We start from the raw sequence: 25,134 nt of genomic DNA, 5'->3' as shown, positions 1-25,134 counted from the left end.
GACAAGTTAAGCACAATTCTGCTCCCCTTTATTCACAATATTGCCAATATTTTTAACAGCATTTCACTACCGCAGCATTCAATACTAAGGTGATTTGTAACCCAACGCCAGCCAAAGTTGATCACTTTAAGCAGCACACCACTTTATATGCTGGATATCTAAGCAACTACAGTTTGCTCTTGAAGTCTCTCCCCCTTCCAGCTAGCTGTCAGGGAAGAATTCAGCACACCCTGTTTACAAACACATATGTATATTTGATAAAAAACCAAGGGCAGTTCCTCAGCAAGTATAAATTTTCTTAGTTCCATAAAAATTAATGAAGCCCTGACAGTTAACACACCGGAGGATCTGCTCCCCATCAATATGCTCTGGGAGAGACTACTACAAATTTCAGGTATTTTTTCATATTCTCTGTGTATATATAAAGTCTGCTGCAGTTTCCATGGCATGCATCTGATGAAGTGAGCTGTAGCTCACGAAAGCTCATGCTCAAATAAATTGGTTAGTCTCTAAGGTGCCACAAGTACTCCTTTTCTTTTTGCGAATACAGACTAACACGGCTGTTACTCTGAAAACAAAGACAGTGTAAATAGGGGGGCAGTTTCACAGCCGGGGTGGGAAATAAAGCTCCACGCATTAGTCTTTTAAGGCTCTTTCCTCAGGGCTTGTTTTAGTGTCTACAAAACAAAAGCAAATCAATTGTGAAACACTGGACAATAATTCCAGAGGCTTTCCTTGCTGTAACCAATAAAGAGAGGGCAGACCTCTTTTCTTGGTTTCCCTTTACTTAGCTTCCCCTTCCTTTTATACTTCACGCCATATGAAGCAGCCATATGACAGGCAGGGAGGGACCTGTTAACCTTTCTAGTCTGCAGCACGTTTACCTTGTCACAGACATATTCAGATGTTATCAAGAGCAGCAAGGAACTCACCCCACACTGTGACTTCTAAGAGAAATCCCTTCAGTTCCCTTCTGCCAGGTGAAGTCAGCAGCAACAAAGGCCAGGTTCACTATCTAGAGGTTCCTCTTAGCCAGGAGGTCCCAAACTTGGTTCGCGGCTTGTTCAGGGTAAGTCCTTGTTGGGCCGTGATATGCTTTGTTTACCTGAGTGTCTGCAGATACAGCCGCTAGCAGCTCCCAGTGGCCGCGATTCGCCGTTCTCTGCCAATGGGAGCTGCAGGAAGCAGTGCGGGAATGGTGAACCGTGGCCACACTTCCCGCAGCTCCCATTGGCTGGGAATGGCAAACCGCAGCCACTGGGAGCTGCGAGCGGCCATACCTGCGGACGCTCAGGTAAACAAAGCATCTCGTGGCCCACTAGGGGCTTACCCTGAACAAACTGTGAACCAAGTTTGAGAACCCCCGCTCTTAGCAATACCAAACAGAACTGGCTCGAGCCCCTTCCCAGTAATCTGGGAAAATTTAAAACCACCCCCAGATGTCTCTAAGAGGCAATACTTCCCCTCTCACAAGCACTGAGTCTGTGTATAACAAATGAAAACTTTTATTAAAAGGGAAAGGGAATCAAACCATTAGTTTGGGGAAGCACCACAACCATATTCAAAAGCATGATGTCATAAGCAAAGCACCCACCCCAGCATACATAGGGCAGTGTCCTTTTCCTCAGTTCCTTACCTTGTGGTGTGAAAGTCTGACAAACATGCCTCTAACACACCATTTCCCTCTCCCTCCACTGCACCCCACTCCCAGTTGCTGTCCTTGGTCAGCGAACACCCAGAGTTCACATGTGCGTTTACGTGAGTTCACTTCCCACTCCAGGGGGAGGCACCAAACAATGCCACAGCTGCAACTGGTTCACAGTTGCTGTCATTCACCCTGCATCACTGCACCGCCATTCACTCTGCTGCGCCTTCTCTGCTGCCATGGCCTCTCTACTGCAACCTCTGTGATGCCACGTCTTGAGGTCCCACTGCCTAAACCCAGCTGTCAGTGATTGCAGCAGGTAGTTCAGCATGAATACTCACATGAATAAGGCAAGCAGGATTTGATCCTATGTATTATCTTTATGTGGTTCAGACCCATCTCCAATAGCTCCCTCTCCTGGGTCTAAAGAAAATCTTGCATCTCTCTAAATAGCATTCTTACTTTACTTTTAGCTGTCCAATATTCTTACTTCTTATTATTTGGCTGAAGTGCTTAGGGGTGGGGGAGGATTGGTTCAAATGTATTAAATGGAAATTTAGCATCAATATAAAAGCTGGTGTTTTTGTCAAATCAAGGGCTGCCCGGGCACCCCTGCACACTCAGCCCCAGGGTGGAAGGGGAGGCCCGGGAGGAAGGGCCAGAGCGTGGAGCGCAGCCCAAGCACCACCTTACAGGGGCACCATTTTGGGGGAGGGGAAACTTTAACTCTGATTCTAGGGACTACTTAGGCACCTGAAAAACGCCAGCTTTTTTGCAGATAATAACTTAGAAATTAGCTGACAGGAGCACTGTATCTATAGAAAGAAAGAAACTTAAATAAATTCCTATATAAAGAAAGAAAATTTAATAAATATTAGACCCACTCAGCTCTAATACTGACATGTTCTGACCTCTTGTGGCAAGTCACTTAAGGAACACTAGTTAGGTTTAAAATTTTAATGTATGGTCTTACTTTGTTACTAACTCTTGAATACAAGAATTAAAGTAATTGTAGAAATATCTAGATTACATTCTATAATTTAGGCTAGTTACTTTATACAGATCATTTAAGTTTTGGAAACATCCTACTAGGGCAAGGCTGCATGAGTTTATACTGCACCAGCCTGGGACTCTAGGGGTGTTTTACCCTATTACAAATAATAATAGACTAGAAACCACTGTGAACAGGATTGAAACTGACACTTTCAAGTCTCTTTCACTTCTGTTTAGGCTCTTAAACATAACACTACAGTGAGTGAGTTGTAGTTCTCACAGGAGAATATTTAAAAGCAAACCAAGAAAATTACATATTTTAAAGTTCAGAAAAAAATTGTCTTATTATTTAGCATTTGTACATACAGTAGAACCTCAGAGTTTTGAACATCTCGGAAATGGAGGTTGCTCATAACTCCGAAGAAAACGTTATGGTTGTTTCAAAAGTTTACAACTGATCATTGACTTAATACAGCTTTGAAACTTTACTATACCAAAGAAAAATGCTGCTTTTAACCACCTTAATTTAAATGAAACAAGCACAGAAACAGTTTCCTTACCTTGTCAAATCTTTTTTTTAAAACTTCCCCTTTATTTTTTAGTAATTTACATTTAACACCGTACTGTGCTTGATTTAAAAAAAAATGTTTTGCTGCTGCATGATTGCTTATTTCTGATTCCAAATGAAGGGTGTGGTTGACCAGTCAGTTTGTAACGCTGGTGTTCGTAACCTTGAGGTTCTACTGTATGTTTTTTTTAAGCACCATTCTATGTTTGTACGCTGTAGCTCAGTTCCCATTGCTGTAAAATGGGAATAATAATACTTACCTGCCTGCATTATGGAATTATAAGGGTTAGATTGACATCTGTGAGGCAGGAACTGGACCTTCTTAATGGTTTGTATGGTGCCTATCGCAAAATGGGGACTACTACTAATTAATGTCTTTGGGTGCTACTGTAATATTAGTCAGCTGTTGAGAGGCCAGTTGGTGTAAACTGAAGGGGACTTACATGGTGGGTAGGATGTCTGTGGAGTACAGCAGAGAGAGAGTTTGCTAGCCCTGAGAGACCTGGGTTCATATCCCTACTTCCCCCATGGACTTCCTGTATGACCTCAGGCCAATGCCTTAGGGACAGTTTCAAAGGTTTTTGGGCACCCAAAGATGCAGCTAGGTATCTATGCGCTTTTGAAAATCCCACGAGGTGCCTAAATACCATTTAAAATCTGGCTGTTAGTCTCTCTGGGCCTCAGTGCCCCATCTGTACAATGGGGATAACAGCACTGCTCTACCTCAGAGGGCTGTGAGGAGAAATAGGTTAGACATTGTGAGGTGCTCAGACACTACAGTGCTGGGGCCTCATAAATACCACAGGTAGAGTAGGAACTTCTTTATGCCACTGCTATCCCTTCCCTTGGTACTGGCCCTTCTTTCTACCTATCCTTCTCCTATCTCCCTCTTTTCTGAATGTGACCTTGGCTGTATTTCTTCCATGCTGATAATACTACTCATCCCATGTGATCTCTCTTCAGCACCCCCCATACAGAGGGATTCTTGTTTGACAGATCTAGGAACTGGAGTGACTGGCTCATCTAATGACTTCTAGACCTTTAATTTAATTTAATTTAATTACCAGCCTTTTCTTGTCTTAATCACCCTGGCTCTGTTTATAAACAGAATACTGACTCCCTGCCCCAGGGGTGCAAGCTGGGAGGAGCACCTCTCCTCTGCAGAACTCATTACATGCCACACTCAGGCCGCTCATTGCCTTTGCCATATGTCTGCACCGAAAGCCACACGAGCAGGCAGCCAGCCCCTTCCTCCCTAGTGGAAGAAAATGACTGCAGGTGGGAGCTGTAGCCAGAGAATCCTGGCTCCTGGAGCAGGGGGTCTGACTGTGAAGCACTGCAGTTAAGAGCTCCACCTGGGTCTGGGGTGTACACCGCGAGCAGACCTCTGGGACCAAAACTCAGGGACAAATGCCTCCCCCCAACCCTCCCGAAATGGTGCCCCTTCTCCCCTGGCCGTGCTGAGCTGGGAGCTCTACTATTCCCCCCACTCCCTGCTGCTCTCTGGCCCTTGCTTCCAGCCTCCCCACCCCAGGGCTGTGTATGCAGGGGCGCCCTGGCTGCGTGCACTGTGAGGGTGATGAGTGGGAGCCAGCCCCCAAAATGACCCTCAGTGAGGAGGAGCTGGAGCTGGTCTGAAATCAACAAGATGAAATTCACTAAAGACAATTGCAAAGTACTACACTTAAGGAATAATGTGCAGCTACAAAATGGGGAATACTGGCAAAGTGGTAGCACAGCTGAAAAGGACCTAGGGGTTATAGTGGATCACAGATTGAATATGAGCCAACAACGTGATGCAGTTGTGAAAAAGGCTAATATAATTCTAGGGTCTATTAACAGGAATATCATATGTAAGACATGGGAGGAAATTGTCCTGATCTACTCAGCACTGGTGAGGCCTCAGCTGGAGAACTGTGTCCCAGTTTTGGGTGCCACACTTTAGGAAAGATGAGGATAAATTCAAGACAGTCCAGAGGACAATAACAAAAATGAAAAAAGGTTTAGAAAATCTGACCTGTGAGGAAAGGTTAAAAAAACTGGGCATGTTTAGTCTAAGAAAAGAAGGTTGAGATAGGACCTGATAACTCCTTAAAATATGTTAAGGACTGATATAAAGAGGAGAACAATTGATTTCTGTCCATGTCCACTGAAAGTAGGACAAGAAGTAATATGCTTAATATGCAGCAAGGGAGATTTGGTTAGATATTAGGAAAATCTTTCTAACTATCAGGGTAGTTAAGCTCTGGAATAGGCTGTGACATCCCCACCACTGGAGCTTTTTAAGAACAGGTAAGACAAACACCTGTGAAGGGTGGTCTAGGTTTACTTGGTTCTGCCTCAGTGCAGGGGTCTGGACTTTATGACCTCTTGAGGTCCCTTCCAGCCCTACATTTCTGAGATTCTATGACAACCACAAAAGGGACAGGCCAGAGCCACAAACCTGAAGAAGTCAAGGGTCCCTCATAGCTCAAGTCTTGTGCACATTTCTGGCACCATACCTGAAGAGTGACCAGACGTGAGCTCAGAAGAACTGCAGAGTAAAGGAGTACCAGAGCAAAGGACTGTCTGTCAAGGTTGTCTTGTCACTTATCCATAGGGACAAAGCAAGTATTCTGACTAATCACAATATCCACAAAGTTGCATAAGAGAAAACCTGTTCCCCACCGCAGATGTATTTTGATGAGCACGTGCTTCCCATATAGTTCCTTCTTCAGATGAGCATTCTCATTTGAGGGTTTTTCTCTTCAGACCCCTTGATGCTGAGCTCCCCTCCTGTTACTTAGAGAAAGGCCATTCTACAACACGCCATAGAGAACAGAAGTCCTGGAATTTACAGAAAGGTAAAAGAAGCCAAGAACAGGCCTATTACAGCAAAATGCTGGTATGCCATACTGGCCCATACCATCTCAAGCCAAGCGTTGTTATAGCATCCAATTGATTGGAAAGTCATGGGGGGCCTATACTGAAATACACAAACAAGTCAACTTGAAACATGGAAACACTTTAATTACAAATTATTTGTGAATCCTTTTTATTTCTCTAATTTAGAGACCTGTATGCTGCACGAGGCCAAAAGCACAAACAAATAGATCACTAGATCATATAAAAGTGGCACCTCAGCATCCTAAACTCAGTCCCAAGTATTATTCTCTAATGGACAGATCATTTTCTTAATGATTTTTATTGTTAATTTGAAGTTGATAGGAAAATGTTCATATTCACAGACTATTATAGAAATGCAAAGTTATAGAAAATTACAGTCTCATTTCAAACACCATGAGTTGAAGGCATGAATGAAGGAACATTTACATTTGGCTTCCACACATTTATTTATATATTGATGGGGGGAAATATTTTAATTCATGTGGCTGAAGTTTGATATGATTTTATAATTTGATTTCTGTAAATATTTCAGTCTTTGCACATTACTGATAATGCTGAACTAAAAGAGTGGGGAAAATTAACATAAAGGCAGAGCTACTGTATTCCTTCTCTCTAGAGATGTAGATATGGATATCCCAAAGTTATCCTAACTGAAACAACTGCACAGGGCAAAATGCTGACCCCCATTAAATCAATGGTTTTATCATTGACTTCAATGGAATCAGGATTTCATTCAGAGTTTTTTGTATTTAGAGCTGATATACAGTCCTAAAAGAATGTGCTGGTTCTTTGAACTGAAGTTGGCAGGGTGCTTTGCAGAGGGAATTCTCACTGTTTGCATGAACAGGATGTCTCTACGAATGATGGCAGATCAGATTTCTGTAAAACCTGAAGATGCTTTAATGCTAGTTCACCTTGCTGTGTGGTTCATTTTAGATCTCTGAAATGTATGCATTTGCCCACTTGATAAATAGTTCATACTATGTTTTATTTGACATTGAAATTTGTAGATCTAGAAAATCTTCAAGACTATAAAAGGAATAATCATGTCTACCAGTATATTTTATTTATGTTAAGTATACATATATGCAGGGATTGTGAAACAGACTACTATTTTGGTAAGAAAAAGCAATGTTGGCCTAAGATTTCATTTATTCCAATTGCATAATTTTATTAATATTAGATATATTATTCAATCATTTTATCCCATTAGGCAACAGCATGCTCATCTTGCTCCTGGTTATCAACAGATTCTTTTGTATCACTCATTCGAGTTACAATAGGTAAGAAGTGATCTTGTTTTTTTTTCTTGACATAGAAATAGGCTGCACTTCCAGATCCTGCTAGAATCAAAATGACCAGAATAATTACAAGCCAAGTGACCTTGGTGGAGGATCCAGAAACCTCTTCATCCTTTTCCTCTCCTGTAAATAAACACAAAGCAATTCCTAGACACCAGAATAATATGAGAGATTCCGGGAATGTGGAAGTTGATATTGCTAATCACAGTTTTAAAAATCAAGTTATGAACATATGTATATGGAGATATTTTGCTAACAGAGATGAAGGAGAAGTATAATAAGTTATATTAAACACCACAATTAAAAATGAAAGCCAATTTTCTGTATTTAGATACAAATAATGCATATGGATTTATTATTTTTAAATGCTATCAGTAATAATTATACTGTCCAGAAACTTACTTTAAATAATTATTATGCTTTTACTCTATTTAGGTTTCTCCTTACTTTAATTAAAAAGAAAATAATCATACCTTTCCTCTCTGGTGGCTTCTCAGTCAATACTGTTTTAATACCTTTCAAAAAGAAATAAAGCAAGATATTTATTCCAGATACACTCACATGGATGGTCCTGATGGTGCCATCCCATAAGCATGAAAAGCTGAAGATTCCACATACTCTGCTTTTGGTGCTGCTGAACTTCCTTAAGAGATGGAGCTAAGAATGTGTGAAGCTCAGAACGCTTGGCTGTCTAATTCTGGTAAGTATCAGACTCTCTTCAGTTGAGATATGGGCAGGAAATCAGGATCTTGCATGATTTCAGTACTTCCTGCATCAGACTCCAGCACAGGAAAGCACCTTAGCATGGTCTTATCTTTAAGCATCTCTCTATGGGTCTTGAGCACATGCTTAAGTGCTTTCTAAAATTGGAGGCTTGCCTGAATGGACGCAAATTCATTTGTGTGGGGGGGTGGAGGGTGAGAAAACCTGGATTTGTGCTGGAAATGGCCCACCTGATGATCACTTTAGATAAGCTATTACCAGCAGGACAGTGGGGTGGGAGGAGGTATTGTTTCATATTCTCTGTGTATATATAAAGTCTGCTGCAGTTTCCACGATATGCATCTGATGAAGTGAGCTGTAGCTCACGAAAGCTTATGCTCTAATAAATTGGTTAGTCTCTAAGGTGCCACAAGTACTCCTTTTCTTTTTGCGAATACAGACTAACACGGCTGTTACTCTGAAACCTGCCTTTAATGAAGTGATCTTTGACTTCACCTTCAATATGTATGGTTTTATATATTTTATATATATATAAACACACACACAATATCTGTAATACGTACATATCTTGACTATAGCAGAGCCTGTGCTCTGGTATAATACTGTGCAGCATGCATTTTATTGTATACACCCATTATACACATTATTAACCAGAACCACAATATATTGCAAATATCACTTACTTTCTGATTTTTTACAAATATATCCTCTTTTGTAAGAACATTGAGCCTCATTCCAGTACCCAGATGATGCATACCTTTCGACACACTTCTCATTACCATAACTTGAAGGCTCTCCCTCAATTCAGTTGACAAAATCCATTGCAGTGTTGTCTCTCCATAACCACTGACCTAATGTTAAAAGGAAATATATGGGGTCAACTGTTTAGACTGAAAGAACATGTTGAAAGGCTTAGAAGTATTTAAAATACCAGAATAGAAATATCAACAGATCGAGCCCCAGAATTTGTAAAAGACTCCTCCATTCTGTCAGCCACCAGACATTTTAAGCTTTGATTTAATCACCAAACCAAGACTATCACTACTTGACCAAATGTACTAGTAAGTAGCCTCTCTCCTTCTCTGGTCTGCATCCAGATTGAGTCATTTTACTTAGAGTTTTTGGTTTCAGGGAAATGTGTCTTATAGGACAGATCAGATCATAGTTGAATGTTGTATTAGATAATATATTAATTACAAACTTATGTCTAAGAAAGCTACAGTGATTAGGAATTGCCAAACAGAGCACATCATTACAATAATTATTTCCCATTTTAAGTATGAAGAAAAACTGTGATATGTGTATGCAATAATTGTTGGGAAAAAATGTCTTTATGTTCCTCATATACTCACATAGCGTTTATTCTTGTCTATCTCCCTTCCATATTTTCATTGTGCTATTTATCTTTCTGACTTCATCCCCCCCATATCCTGCTTTCCTCACAAGCAGATCTAAATTCCTATTGGTTATTACAGATTAATGAGTCATTTGAAAAATATCCATCTTCTAAGCAAGGCTGGCACTTTAATCTGGACCTGGATTGTTGCCAATAGGAAAATCTTAAAGTGAGCAGAAATTTTATTGACAAAAAGCACAGTACAGGGTTAAAACTGTAATACTGAACTCAAATATGTGTTTTTTAAAACATTTCAGGAAAGTCTTATTGGGGGATAAAAGCTAATCCTCCAAGATTCCTTTTAAAATTAAGATAAAATGGCTGATTAATGTTAAGGATAGGGAGAAAACTATGGTAAGGAAAATAACTTGTTATAGACATCTAATAAACACTTTAGTTACAGCGCTGTATGCATATAAATAAATTAAAATATATACTACAAAATGTGTAATATTGTCTCTTAATATCTGTTTTATATGTTATAACTTCCTAAGGTATGAAATATTACACCATATGTGTCTATTTATATTATTGAATACTGAAAGTTAAGAAATTACCATTCACATTTTTGCTCATTCCTGTCCAAAAGCTGCTTGTTTTACTTTCAAGTGGCTTTATGTGACAGAAAGATGGATTCAGCATGGTCTTCTATAGAAGCCAAAGTGGCATCTGAAAAAAAGCATTAACAAGGCATAATTGAAACAAATCTGCCTTTTGGGAGAAAAGCTTCTTTTCTAAGTTTTATGAACAACTGAAAGCAATTAATTCTTGAGGCTGTGTCATATCACTGATTTTTGCACAAAACATCCACTGTAGCAAATGGGAGTTCTGCGTGGGGTACAATGGCACAATACAGCTCTTCTTGCATTTTGCTTGTTAGTGTAAAATTACCCTTTTCCTCGTGACTAAATTACATATATTTGTGTAAATCATTCTAGAGGTTTATTTTTAACACACTTGCAGAGTAAAATGCCTGTTTATACTCCATTTTTGCTATTTGCTCAACACAGTTATTGCTTCCCAGCGACTATATGCAGTGCTACTGGAAATTTTTGTATGCACTCTTGAGATTAAATTGTTATTAAACACTCAGAAATATAATGTCTGATATTTAATCCATTATAAAATCTGGCTAGAAGACAGAAATATACTGGAACAATTAAGCAAACATGGGTGGGTTAGGGATTACCATCTAGGCAGAGTCTCTATGAGTTATCCTTGAGCAGTTCTCCCAGACTTACCCATAGAGATGAGGGTTAGAGTGCTTTTCTTCCTTCCTCCCTCCCCCAGTTTCCCTTCTCTGCCACTAGCAGATGCTCACCAGCTTGGGAGGAGGTGCCCAAAACTGAAAGTCTTCCACCTGATCTGGGTGACTTAACAACTCTGAAATTTCTAATGCATGAAAACTAGACAGTGAAACTAATCAATCTAGTTTTGTTGTCCAAGGTGTGTAAATATATAAAAAGCATTAACACTGAAAAAATCAATTTGTTTTTTTAATGATCTAAAGTTTGATTACTATTTTTTGAAAAATATTATTTCTACATGTGTCTAAGTCTTCACTCTTTAAAAAAATGACACTCACCTAATCGAGTGCATTCTCGGGAAGCCTGGGCCCAGTTTCTTGTATACGAGGACTCTATGTAGTAGCAATGACTGCGGTAATGAACCCAAGATCTGTGTTCCTCTGATTCAGGGCATCTTCCAAAGAGTTGTGGAGAATCAGTAGGGGCCATAACTGTTAAGAATAGAAAATTTCTTACCAATTATTTCCTTTCTTCTAGCAGTGTCTCCCATAATTCTGGACATCTGGGCTGCTCTCCTCTCTGCAGCTCACAGAGATAGATCAGTGTTTTGGTACCTCCATTGTCTGACCATGCCCCCTCTGTTGCTGCTTGCTGCCCAATGAGTTGTTCCCGAGCTGTAAAACTTGCATAATAGCATTATTAATATTCTAGAAGTAACAAAATAACTACGTTGGACCAAGGAAGATGGTCTAACCACTTAATATATGACCATGACTCATGAGCTACCCAGAGTGGGTAGAATCATGGGAAACACTGCTAGCAGAAAGAAAATTATCAGTAAGAATTTTTCCATTATGCAGCCTAGCATCTCCCACAATTCTGGATGTCTGGAAAGTAGTGGCCATGAAATTTTGGTAGGAAAGAAATCCCCCCTTTTTGTGAGCTTGCTCAAAGATCTGCATTATTTCAGGGCTACCACCTTCAGCACCTTCCTGACAAAGGAGGCCTTTACAGAAGTTGGAGGGTCCACTATGTAGTACATAATGAAGGTATTCACGATAGACCAAGTGGCCGCTTTTCAAATTTCCGAAGTGGATGCACTTGCTTGTTCTGTTCATGCTATGGATCTTGTGGAATGTGCCTTGATCCCTTCTGGGACAGGGACCTCTAATGATTTGTAGGCTTCCACAATACACAGGTCAAGCCACCTAATTATGGAGGACTTGGAAGCTCTGAGTCTCTGGCACATTGGGTGGAAGGACACGAATAGGGACCCCCATCTTCTCATGGATTCTGTATGCTTGAGATAGATTTTCAAGACTCTTCGGACATCTATGGTGTGACACATTTTCCATTGGATATTGTCATTTTGGACAGAACAAACAAAGCACAACCTCTTGGGAAGTATGGAAGGACGAATTTAGCTGGGAAGAAAGGATTCTGATGTCCTGACCACCAGCTTTTCCTTGTGGAACATGCGGTACGGCTCTGGTATAGATAAGGCTGTCAGCCCCAAACCTCATCTGGCACACATGACAGATACTAAAAAACAAGTCTTAGTTGATAAATAAAAGGCTGACATTGAAGTCAGAGGCTCAGAGAGATGGCTTGTCAGAGCCCTCAACACTAGTGGAAGGTTTCATTTTGGGAAGAGTGGACTGACTATCAGTCTAGCTAATTAGACTGGAGGAATCTGGCTTCCTTTGGCCTGTCTGTGAGGGAGCCCAAGAATCCTGTGAATAGCATGCTCTTAAGAGCGGACAATAATGTTGGGATGAATGTACAATGGTGCAAAGGGCTGATGTGCAATAGTGCTGGGCTGAAGGCCTCTGTCTATGAATTCTTAGAAAGTCAAGAATGGTTGGAATTCCCAGATTTCTGGGATACACCTTGTGCTCTTGGCACCAGTTGTTGAATCTGGCCCAGACAGGGTGTTTTTGTGTTGATACTCTTCTACATGAAAGCAATGTCTTAATGATGCTGGAGAACAGAATGGGACCTTCTAGTACTTCCCTCTCAATAGCCAGGCTGTTAGCTGAAGCCGTTTCAGGTCCAGATGAAGAAGAGGACCTTGCAAGAGGATGTCTGGTCTCCATTGAAGCTGGAATTTGGGGTCCAGTGTCTGCTCTATCAGGTTTGAGAAACAAGGTTTCCTTGGTCAGTGAGGAGTTATCAGTATTACCATCGCCCGTTCTCATTGTATTTTCTGGACCACCTTCCCCAGTAGTGGCAAGGGTGAAAATGCGCTAAGTAGGCCCTGGGCCAACTGTGCAATAAAACATCTGTCTCCATGGATCTGAGGTCTGCCTCTCTTGTGAAGTATTTTGGCCTCTTTTTATTCATACTATATGAGAACAGATTGTTTGAAGGGAGGCCGAACATCTGAACATGAGACTGAAAACCTGATTCAGGCAACACTTAGAGTTGGCACCTTGCACCTTTTAGTTCAGGTCCCCTTTGAGGTGAATCACTGAGGGAAAAGAGGAATTGTTCTGCCTACATTATTATTTCCGCAGCTTTCGTTTGTAGTGCCAAACTCTTTGTTTCCCCCTTGATTTTTTAAATATGCAACTGTAGTCCGGACATGGTTCCTACTTAGGATGGACTGGAATCTTTGTTGAGCTAGCTTCACCACTCTCAGCTCTACGAGGTTCATCCTGTGAGCCTTTTCTTCCTGGTTCTATATGCCCCAGGTTGTTTGGATTTCCAAGGGAGCTTGCCAGTTCTTGAGGCTGGCATTGGTTGTGAAGACTAAAAGATCTGGAAGGCAGATGGGCATGCCTTTGTGGACACGGTAATGGGCTGACTATCACTGTAAGGTGTTGAACACTTGTGCTGGAACTTGTACTTGATCTCTCATGTGTTCCAGGAAGTGATACCACACCTTTAGTATAAAGGCTTAAAGATTTATGATGTGTGATTATCTTCATGGCATGATCCATGTACATGATATTAAAGTCCTAGCAGTTGGAGGCATAGTGCTATAGTTGGCCTTCTATGGCTCTGGAGCAAGAAAATAAATTCCTGGATGGAGCCAGAGAACTTTTCTTGGCACTGGTGATGAACCCTTGTGGCTGGAGGAGATTCAACATCCTAGACATGGTCCTGTGTGCTGCTGATTGCAATGGAGCTGTGATCAGAATGTTGTCCAGGAAGGGGTACAGGTGAGTTCCCTGTGACTGACTCTGGCTGTTATCACCACCACCATCTTCATCCACTTCTTCAGCCTTTGGAGGTTGAGAATGGTTCTGATACCCCCCATGAGTTTCTGTACAATGAAGAAGATGATGGTGCAGAATCCAGAGAACCTTTCTTATGAGAAAACATGCTTTTATCACTCCCATATCCAGAAGATGAGATATTTTCATTCTGGATCAGATTGTGTTTTAAAGGATCTCTGGTAATGATGGCATGTGGGAGTATTAGCTCATGGGAGTATCCCTGGCTCACTATTTCCCTGTCTGTGGTCAATGAAAATCATTCCTCTTTGAAATACGAAATCCTGTCCCCTAGCTTCAGCTCTGGGTGGAGGCCTACGCGATCTCTGTCATTCAGTGGATTTGGGGGGGCTGAGATCCCTCTGAACTTCACCCCCAGACCTCAATTCCAGTATTTTCTCTAGGGGAATCTTTTGTCTCCAGGTACATCTGTGAGAATGAGGAGCAAAAGGAGTGCTTCTGTCTGAACTGCAGAGAGAGGAAAGCAGCCCAGGTGTACAAAATTGTGGAAGATGCTGGACCACAGAAACTATATTACTTTTATGAATGGTCTGACAAGATTTTGTGAAACCACAACCAACCTGGCTTTTCCATTATATCCTAATGGCACAAAACTAAACCATCTATCCCAGCTTCCTGAACTTTGTTAGGGAGATGGAGATTGTAATTATTCTTTTAGATGAAGTTTAAAATCCTGAAATCACAATAAAACTTACTTATCTAAATGAATGGGTTTTTCTATGGCAAGGGGTAATTGGGCCCATATTATTTATTTTATTATTATTTTATTTTGCAGATTGATTAAATGGGCCAAGTAGATTTGGGAGTGATTGTTTAGATAAATGATAAAAATAACTAGAAAAGGTATAATTTTGTTTAGTTTTGTTTTCTTTGATCTTCAAGGGTTTTTGATTTGGGGCATTATTTTTTTGGTGGGGGGATGGAAAGGGTATGGGGATTTTTAAAAAAAGTGGGGAAAACTCATTTTATATTTTTTTCCACTGGGAGCAAATGATCTTCTCTCACTTAAAATGAAAATTAAAAACGGCAAAGAAAGTGTTACGGTTAAAAATGAAAATTTTTCGTAATAAGGCTTTAAAGTAAAAGTGTTACTTTCTCTCTCACCTTTTCAACTTTTCCTCTCACCTATTCAGTGGGGGGAAACAGTAAAAAGCTGAGAGAAGGTGGGAATTTCCACACAATTTTACAATGAAAAATTTCAAATATGCCAAAAACTTCCTTTTCCCCCCAAAAAATTTTAGTTTAATTTTTTTTGAAAAAACATTTAGTTGTAAAAAAAAGGAGGGGGGGGACTATTTGACAAAACCCATTTCTCACTGAAAAATATTTTTTAGAAAAATTTAAGCCAATTCTAAACTAAACATAACTATTAATATTGTCCCTCACTGTAGAGCAATATGGTTTTATTTATGTCCAGGAACTCATATAATAAAAGATTTAATCAATTAAACAATTTTGTTTATTTTGAAGAAATGTTTGCATTGGCTTGCAGTTCGAGGTCATGTAGAGTATACTTCTGAGCTCCATTACCCTGGACAGATGCTGAAATAACCTACGTGTAGAGCATGATGATTGCTCAGGTCCAAAGGAACTGAAGAGTGACCTTAATAGTGAGTAAACTGATTGGCTTCTGGGAAGAATTTTGAGTTTTTAGAACTTGATAGCCTCGAAATCTTGTATTATGGTTTAGGATTGGGTTCTTTTCCGAATGCTTATAATACAACTCATCAGTGAATTTAAATGAATCTCCAGGCTCCACAATGCAAATTGTTAAATTTTATTGCTTACCATCAGACTGTTTACAGACAGAGAAGAATTTTTGATCACAAGATGCTGTTTTCCAGGTTCCATCAAGGTCTAGATAGACACAAGGTATTGTCTGCTTTGGCTCGTCACTGGCCCACTTAGAATAACACATTCTCCATTTATCCATCCATTTGTAATTGCCATTGGTCTGGAAGCAAAATCAATTCAAGGGTGGCTTTTAGCATAATTATAGCATTATATAGTATTAAAGTAGTATAGAATCTATATATAATTTAAAATTTGAAGTGTACTAGTGAGCACCTCTTGTCAGCAGCACAGAAATAATAAGATTAGTAATATCACATTATAAATTTATTATTTATATAGGACCTACATTACTATGGAACTGTACAAGGGGGGAAGTGTGCTGAACAAATAAGCTAGAATAATAAAGTAGGTTATAAAAGAATACAAACAAAGTAGGTTGCAGCCCTTATAGCTGAAATTCTTTAGGAAGCTGAGAAGTTGTAAATTGTATATTTAAGAAAGAATCCAAAAGAGTCTACATTGGGAATTTTTTTTAAGTAGCCGTTAGGGAACCTTAGATGTGTGACATGCAGAGCTACCCACTGGGATAAACAAACACACAACAGAGAAGGAAGAGTTTAAACTACTGTTCACTAAGTTTAAGAAGTGGTATAAACAAAAATGACCTCTTTTACCTGCTGCTGGTCTTCAGCCCCTACCTGTACTTCTGTGGCTCTTCCTTTTCCACACAGTCTGCTTCTTTACCTACCAAGTCTTTCAAAGGCTGCCCTCACCCACTGCTTCGCTGCTCTCCTCTATGTTTCTCCCTTTTCCCATTTCTATGGCTTTATGTCTTTCCACCACACCTTGTACCCATAACTTCCTGTTGCTTGTCTCCTTCACGTATTCTGTAGCCTCCCTCATCTTCATGTCTTGCTGGTCTCATCCTTGCATTCTGACAGGATTTCATAGAAGTTTCAGATGCTCAGTGTGAGACCATAAAGGGTGCAGCTAAAACAGTCTTGTGATAATAGATGCTCCTACCATTTAAAAAGGGAAGAAGAGTTCAAATATTACCTGGAGAAGCAGCAACATATTTGTTGTTCTTACCACATTGCTGTTAAGAGCAATCCATACAGGCTCCCCATATTCTAACACCTGGAGCCACAGAAATGACTGGCTGTAGGGATCTAAAATACTGCCAAGTTCTGAGGATTTCTCCTGGCAGTTTTTTCGTGCCTCTTCCCATTTCATTTTGGAACGGATGACTAAATAGCCACTATCACCACAACGGGTAAAGTCAGAGGCTGGAATTGTTGTTGGGGAATGAGACAGTTTAGGGTCTGTAGCAAAAAAACGAAACAAAACATGCAAAGATAAACTTTGGGTGCAAAGATTTGTCTTGTGCCAGTGAACAACAAGCATCTGCAGTCTTCAAAACTTAAGTAGTGTGGCATTAATTATTAATGAAAAAACTTCCTCGCTGAACATTCATGAAAAATTGTTATTTTCAAAACATCAGTGAATACTTCTGACTGAAAACTCTACATTTTGAGGTTGGGGAGGGTAGCCTGGTAAGCAAAGTGGAGTAATGCAGTAGTGGTTTACGTCTCCAATTTTGAATTCATACCTGGGTAGGCCAAAAGTGAGAGTGAGTTTAGTACCATTTCCCTAATCCCTAGAAGTCATTTATTCCCAATACAGATCCACAACTAAATTAGATACAATTAGATTTCACTGCTCAAGAGAAGATCAGGACTAGTAGACTGTTCTAGACCCACCAGGAGGTATACTCCAGTTGCTATGGAACTTTACATAACACTAACCCAGACCATGCCTAGATCAAACAAGTGCCACTGTATTACACCCTTAGCATTAGCATTAACATCCCCACGTGGTAAAACAAAAAGGGAAAAGTAGAACTCCAATTCTGGGAAATCTTACTAGCTACTTAGTTGCTTTCATTATCATTTAGCTTTTTTTTTTTTTTATTATTTGCAAAAACTGAAAGCTTACTTACTAATAATGGTAGTTCTTAAAGTATATATCGCCTATGCAGATCCACTCTCTGAGGGATGCAAACACAAAGCACTCTAAATGTTAAAGTCAAAACCCTTCAAAAAGCTGAGACTATTGAAGCCACATTCATATACCCTCCTGGTACCAAAAGTTTGGAGAAATTAGGGACTGCAGTACTTCTGCCCCTTGGTTCCATTCCAGTGGTAGAATGTCTGCTTCAGGGAACATGCCATGTACTCATGGCTTACGCACAAAGAGACACCTGGACAGATTTTGCAAAATGTTACTCTGAATGCTCCCTTCTGTGCCATGGGAAAGAGGGGAACATGTGACCCTATATATTTATTTTTATGGTGTGCACTAGCATCGTTGAGGCAGAGAAATTCATTTCACTTAAGAAAAGGATTGATCTACTGTGCATACAAACCCTGGTTAATCCACAAACAATTGCAAAATGAGTTTTTAATGTGTTTTTAGTTTGCAAAACTAGTGAAACAGAGCTCACCACTGCCCATCTGGCATATAAATCCTCTGGCTTCGTAACACGGTTCATCCTTCCATTGCCCTATCTTATCAACAGGAGCTGTTTTCTCAACAACACAATCCAGCTAGGGGAAAAAAGCATATATGAATTACTAAAAAAATGTCAGCAACAAAGAAGAAAGCCTTTTCCTCCTTCTGGAGCTATAGCCCTGGGCAGTTTCAGTCCCTGTATTCTTGCCCATTTGAATTCTGCTGGTATTTGGTGTGTTATTTACATCCAGCAACACCTTCTCCCACGTGGCATTCTTTTACACGCAGCTGCTATTCCTAGTGGCTGCTTCAGTGCAGCTACTTCCTCAGCTCTAGCCTCTGCCTGCTTATCAATTTCACATTTTTATTATTCTGGAGATACTGGAGAGATACTACTATTCTTGAGAAGAGAATTAAATACAAAAAGCAAATGTACTAAAATAGGACTAGAAACATTCTGTCACACCATCAGCTTTGCTTGTTACCAATTACATTTCAGAGTTAAATTTAGGGATTGACAAGATGGCAAGGAAATGTTTAAAATAAACTTTTAGTCATTCTTACTGTGAAGGAAAGTACTGGTGGGGTGTGAAAGGAAGATGTAGAGAGATAGAAGGAAAAAGGAGGGTCAGAGTCATCATTGTCTTCTTGGATTTGAGTCTTAGGCCACATCTACACCACTATTTACATTGGTGTAACTGTGTCGGTCAGGGGTGTGAAAAGTCCACACCCTGGGCAGAGACGATCGTGACAGCTGATAGTGGGGGAGCAGAGAGAGGGCAGCTGGCTTCAGCAGTATCACTGAGCATGCTCAGTACAACCCAAGCAGCATATCATGTAACCGCTCATGCCCCCGCCATGCATTGCCTTTGCCCCAGCGCGACAGTTATACCGACCTAACCTCTGGTGTAGAGAACACTGTGTCAAAAGGAGAGCTTCTCCCATTGACACAGCTACCACCTCTTGCTGAGGTGGATTAACTGCTGACAGGAAAAGCTCTCCCCTCAGTGTAGTAGCATCTTCACTACAGCACTACTTTAGTGCTGCTCTGTATGTGTAGACAAGGCCGCAGTTGTTGTGATGTCACTGTCCTTTCAAAATGATGTTCTGAATGGGGTAGTTCTACATACCCATGAGATCATGCTGCTCATTTAATTAACCACAATCAGGACCATTCTATCTCCTATTTAGTTAGGTCTTTGGATAATAATGTTCACAAAGAGGGAAGGACAAGTCAACTGATCAGACTGGTAAAAACTCAGATATTTTAAATAAAACCCCCACAGGTTAAAGATGGCATAATAGATAATTTACACCCAATTTCAAAAATGTGTAAAGTGTGTGTATGTAGTGAGGGGGTGCGGGTGAGAGGGAGGATCAGAAAGTGAATAAATTGGTAGCAAACAAAAATAATAAGAGCAACATATTCCTTCATTTTACACTCTCCTTTTGTTTTTGATCATTTGTACTGTTTTACTAAGCAAGGGAAAGATTCTGTAGCAGCTAACAATCAGGGGCAGGTACCGGATGTGTGTGCATGCGAAGAATAAATGGATGGGTATATGTAGAAGAAATTGGGAGAGGCGTGGAGTGAGTTGGGTCTGGAGAATGTGTCTGTGGGTAGGTGGAAAGGCTGGGAATAGAGTGGTGTGAAAATGTAAGTTTTGAATGCATGGAACGGATGAAAGAGGGGTAAATAGGCAATATGTCAATGCAAATCAATATATATTTGTGCAAGTGTATGCAAAATTGTGTTAATTAAAATATACTAATTTTTTATTTCAAATGTTGGCAGGGATGCATGAGGATTTTCCCATTGTTAACTCACCATAAAACAATGAACCTTGTTGCCAGTTTCTAATTTCTTCCAGTGCTACTTCAGAAATGTCTATTGACTTTGAAATATCTTCAAACTAACTATTCTTTAAAAAGATTGGAAGTAAAATATAAGTCAAATACATGTGGTCTCTTCCCAGCTCCATAGATACATTTTCTCTTTTGTTACCCACAAGCTCTTTCAAAACAGACGGTATCTCTTTTTATGTCAGTAATACTTTCAAAAATATTCTCCAAAACAAATCGTTAATAGTTTCCTCTTGTATCATTGTGACTGAAGTCAGCCCATCTCTCCTACAACATTTTAGAACATCCTTTCAAAATTTACTTTGTTCTTACTTGAGAAATAGGGGAGTGATGAATGCCACCATTTAAACTCTCCTCTTACATCAACAGAAGACCTGAACCTTGCAATATTGCCGCTCTATTCCCAAATGCAACAGACATGAACACTAGGAAAACAAAGAAGCCTACATAAGAAATAAATTTAGCAAGTTATTTAAAATCGGATTGCCTTCTCCAATGACAGGTTTCAGAGTAACAGCCGTGTTAGTCTGTATTCGCAAAAAGAAAAGGAGTACTTGTGGCACCTTAGAGACTAACCAATTTATTTGAGCATCAGCTTTCGTGAGCTACAGATCACTTCATCGGATGCATCCGATGAAGTGAGCTGAAGCTCATGAAAGCTGATGCTCAAATAAATTGGTTAATCTCTAAGGTGCCACAAGTACTCCTTTTCTTCTCCAATGAGTTTATTCAAACAACAAGGAGTCCGGTAGCACCTTAAAAACTAACCTATTTATTTGCTCATAAGCTTTCGTGGATAAAAAAACAACTTCTTCAGATGCATGGAGTGTTTATTGGAAATCTCTAATTAATGTTTACCTGATGCAGATTGTTGCCAGTCTCTGGCTGCAGAGAATCATATAGGATGATTTCTCCAACTACAGGTGAACCTGCAATCCAGTTGGTGTAGTAGACACCACTTCCATCTGCCCAAACAAAGTGGAGCTCAGAATTTATATCATTCAATCCAATCCAGGCATCAGTTTTGGCATCTTTTAAGTGGTAAGTAAGGAAAGCTGGAATAAAGCCAAATAAATGTTTATAGGAAAGGAAGATACATGAGGAAGGAAGGGAAGGAAACCTGGCACATGCCTTCCTCTAATCAAGGAAGATGCCAGCATGTCCAGAATTAGGGCACGGTTACAAAAAACATACAAAACCTGCTTAATTATTTAATTTTAAATAATCTTGTAAATGCAATATTTTACATCTTTAGATTCGTATCTGGCAGAGCAGAATTGGGCCAGAACCATGAATCCAGGCTCTTGGCTGGGAAAAGGCTCAGAGGACAAAAGACCTGGATCTGTGGAGAAACATGGGTAAGGGCAAAACATGGCACCATATCTAAGGTCACTGAAAATCTACCAGGTCCTGCCTGCTCATATTGTTGTCCACTCATGAGTTCGAATTTAACATCCATGTATCTGAATTCAGTGTCTACATGGTGAGTTAGTGCACAGCAAGCCAAAATGTGTTTCTGCAGTGCGGCAGCTTGCTGTGCACGAACTCGCTCTATGTATGCTGCTACGGTGCACTAAAAGTTCTCTAGCATGGCAAGGCACCCTGAGATGCCCCATAATGAATAGCACCGTAACACACTACATTTAAGGATGAGCATGAATGGCAGTAGGGGCAGGTGACTGGTGCATGAAGTTGCTCTTGTATTGAAACAGCTGCGATTAATATTGTTGCCCATTGGCCTGAGCAGTTAGCTAAAATTCAGGATTTTTTCCCATTAGGAGGAGAAATTGAGGACACAAATCAGGGGTTTCTTTGGTGTAATCCTGTCTATTTATGAAAAAGGTATACAAAGTCCTGTTTCCCCGAGCACAGTAGAAACCAACAGCAACAGGTAGTTTCCATGCTCAGTACTTCCACACTTATCTTGCCAGTGAGTCCTGTGTCCAAGTATTTCTGGCTCTCTGCTCCTTCCCAGGGTTGCCCTCATGACTGCTTCTCTTGCTGTTTGCTAGCTTTTTACATCCCCCCTTTCCCGCCCCACACAGACACACATACATAGGTGCCAGGTCTGTGAAATTTTTGGTGGGGTCCTGGCATCTCCTGAGTGGAGATATAAGGAGCAAAGTCCTCTATACTTTGGAGCTTGGGGGTGGAGCCCCCCCAAGGAGGAGAAAAATTTGAAAATATTCTCAGGATGCAGCTCCAGAAAGAGCAATGGCATCTTATTAAACTGGGTGGGCCCCAGGGGGACCCCACGGGCCTGGCTCCCTTCTCCGGAATGTGACACGGCAGGTTGGTAACCTGGGTGGACCCTGGGGGAACCCGCGGAGCTGGCTCCTCACTCTGGAAAGAAAGATGGTGGCTCAGTAATCTGGGTGAATCCCAGGGGAGCCCCCAGACCTGGCTCCTTGCTCCAGAAGGAAAGATAGTGGCTAGGCAACCTGATTACTGAGCCACCTTCTCCCCTTCTGGAGCAGGCCCAGAAGCAGAAAATGTGGAGGAAGCAGCATGAGGAGATGGCATCCTCGTCTCCTCCACCACTTCTGCTTCTAGGCCATCTCCAGAAGGAAAGATGGTGTTTCAGTAACCTGGGCTGTTCAGGTTATCAGGCTGCCATCTTTCTTTTCCATAGACCCATATAACCAGGTGCCCATGCACACAGCTCAGTCAATCCTCTAGCCACTGTGTTTGCAACCACTCCCAGGATTTGCCATGTTGCCCAGTGCCTTGGCCAGTAGACTCTTATTGTTTCCAGCTATCACTATATTAAGGGGGCTTATTTGTTCCTTTCACTGAGCCTGACAGAAGGATTCTTAGTGTACCCATCCACTTTAAAAAGTCTGTATTTGTCTATATAGATCAAACATCCACTTGATGGCAGACATTAACACCTTCCAGAATAACAATATGTAGAGTTAATATCTTTTACTGGATCACAAGAAGAGCTCTGTGAAGCTCAAAAGCTTATCTCTTTCAGCAAGAGAAGTTGGAGAAATAAAAGATTTTACCTCACCCACCTTGTCTCTCTCAGGCTATGGCTACACTAGATAACCCCCAAGAGTGAGAATCATTTATTATGGGTACATTGTTTTTCCCAAAGTTATCTTTTCTACATATAAAAAGAGAGGAGGCCAGTTAACAAAACATATGGGGAAAAGATATAGCCACACAAACACATATACACACACAAAAGTCAAAATGTGTAGCTCAGCAAAGTTTTTATATAAGACCACACAATTTTCTTCAGCATTTGCATAGTCTGGCTCATTTTTCGCCCAAGCTACGTAGTGCACTGGGCTTCCATCCCTCCAGCTAAAAACCCAAAAAGGCTAGTAATTACTGGTTAAATTACTTTGTTTTTACAAAAGAAACAATGCAAATCCATTTGTTTTATTACAGAAATCATTTGATAGAAATATCACAAGTGTACAAGTATATTCACTACTTTGCATATGTGACGTTAGGCTCAACTTCCGTTAGGATTAAAGGTAACTAAAGCCCTGCACATAAGGTCAAGAATACAGTACACATTTTATTTTGCATGGTGATTATCTCTGTATTCATAGCACTTACATTCCCAATAAAAAACCCTTCATTACGATGCAGGTCATTTAATACATAATTAAATTCACTGAGTTTGCTTTTCAACACATCATATAACTACTTAAAACCATTTTTATAACTGCTTTTTAAGAGTCAGGTGATGGGATGAAACCCCATTTTAGCTGGAAAGTAGTTTATAGCCAATTAGTTACCTCTGTTGCACCTATGCTGTAATTAATTAGTGGCTTCTCAGCCAGAGGGGCATGGCCAAGCAGTATTCGGTGATAAGTTCATGGACATGGGGGCATCATCAAAGGGAGAGAGTTCAGTCTGAAGGGAGGAAACACATGGAGCAGAGTGACTCCCATGAAGGGGCTTGAGACAGAGTCTGCAGGAGAACAGATACCCCAGGAAGGCAGCTGGAGGGGCCAGTGTTCAGTACTGGAGCTGGGGAAGAAGACTCTCAAGTAGCTGAGAAAGGAGACTGAAAACAGAGCCCCGAGGAAGGGCTGATTGTTGAGAGACTTTGGGACATTAGGTTTGAGCTTTTGTTACCCCAAAAGGGATTTGACTTAGCTGCTTCTCAGCCGGAAAGCTGAATTGCACCCAGAGGCCTACAGGGTTGCTGGAGGTGAAAACCACTACAACAGCTCACCAGGATACAAGGGGGGATGCTGGTGATGATTGTGCACCCTAACAAGTCCCTTTAAAATCAATGCACTACATACAAGATGTTAACTACTCCATGGAATAAAACTAGATATTGCTTGTTTACTTACATAAACTGTTGATCGACACTCAGAATTAAACCAATGAGATATGACTCCTTTTTGCCATTTCTTAAAATCTAAACACAAGGATGTGATTTTAATTAAGTTATTCCATATATATAACAAAAACTATTTGATATGAAAAGCAGATTCTTTTCAAATTATTTGGATTGGAATAATCTTGTGGACTGTCTGTACAGCTGACAATGACTTGCGACTCAGTGGAAATATGGATCACATCTGCTAGAATACAACTTTTGCCTTATTAGCTTGAATGCTTTCCAGCTAGTTCTGGATGCCATACTGCTATAATCAAAGCAGTTAGAAATGTATCCAGGCCAGCCTGGTAAGCACATTCCTGATTTTAAGAAAATGCTTTGTGGGGCACTGTGTGCAGTGATGCACAATGCCTCCCCGGAAGATTACTGCCCTGGTGAGGCTGCGGGAATGGTAAGTATTCCTTCCTTAATTTCAGGAAGAATCTAGTTTAAATTATTTAGGTTGTTCAGTGTAAAAAAGCACCTACATGTTTTCTTTTAGATCAATCCGTTAATTAACTGTGCTTAAAATCTCCCTTCTCTGTTTGTTCATATTCTCTCTCACACACCAAAAGCACCAGCCTAATGCAGTGATTTTTTTGCAATAGTGACTTTAT

The 25,134-nt window shown here is 40.5% G+C and overlaps 1 pseudogene; it reads right to left on the bottom strand.

Moving 5' to 3' along the window:
- Positions 1-7,171: 7,171 nt before the first annotated feature.
- LOC140906177 (macrophage mannose receptor 1-like) overlaps positions 7,172-25,134 on the bottom strand; it is a 54,634-nt pseudogene continuing 36,671 nt past the window's right edge.

The sequence above is a fragment of the Lepidochelys kempii genome, chromosome 2 (genome assembly GCF_965140265.1).
Source record: "Lepidochelys kempii isolate rLepKem1 chromosome 2, rLepKem1.hap2, whole genome shotgun sequence".
NCBI lineage: Eukaryota > Metazoa > Chordata > Testudines > Cheloniidae > Lepidochelys > Lepidochelys kempii.
The sequence above is the reverse complement of the archived record's forward strand: the minus strand, read 5'-3'. Positions and strand labels throughout refer to the sequence as shown.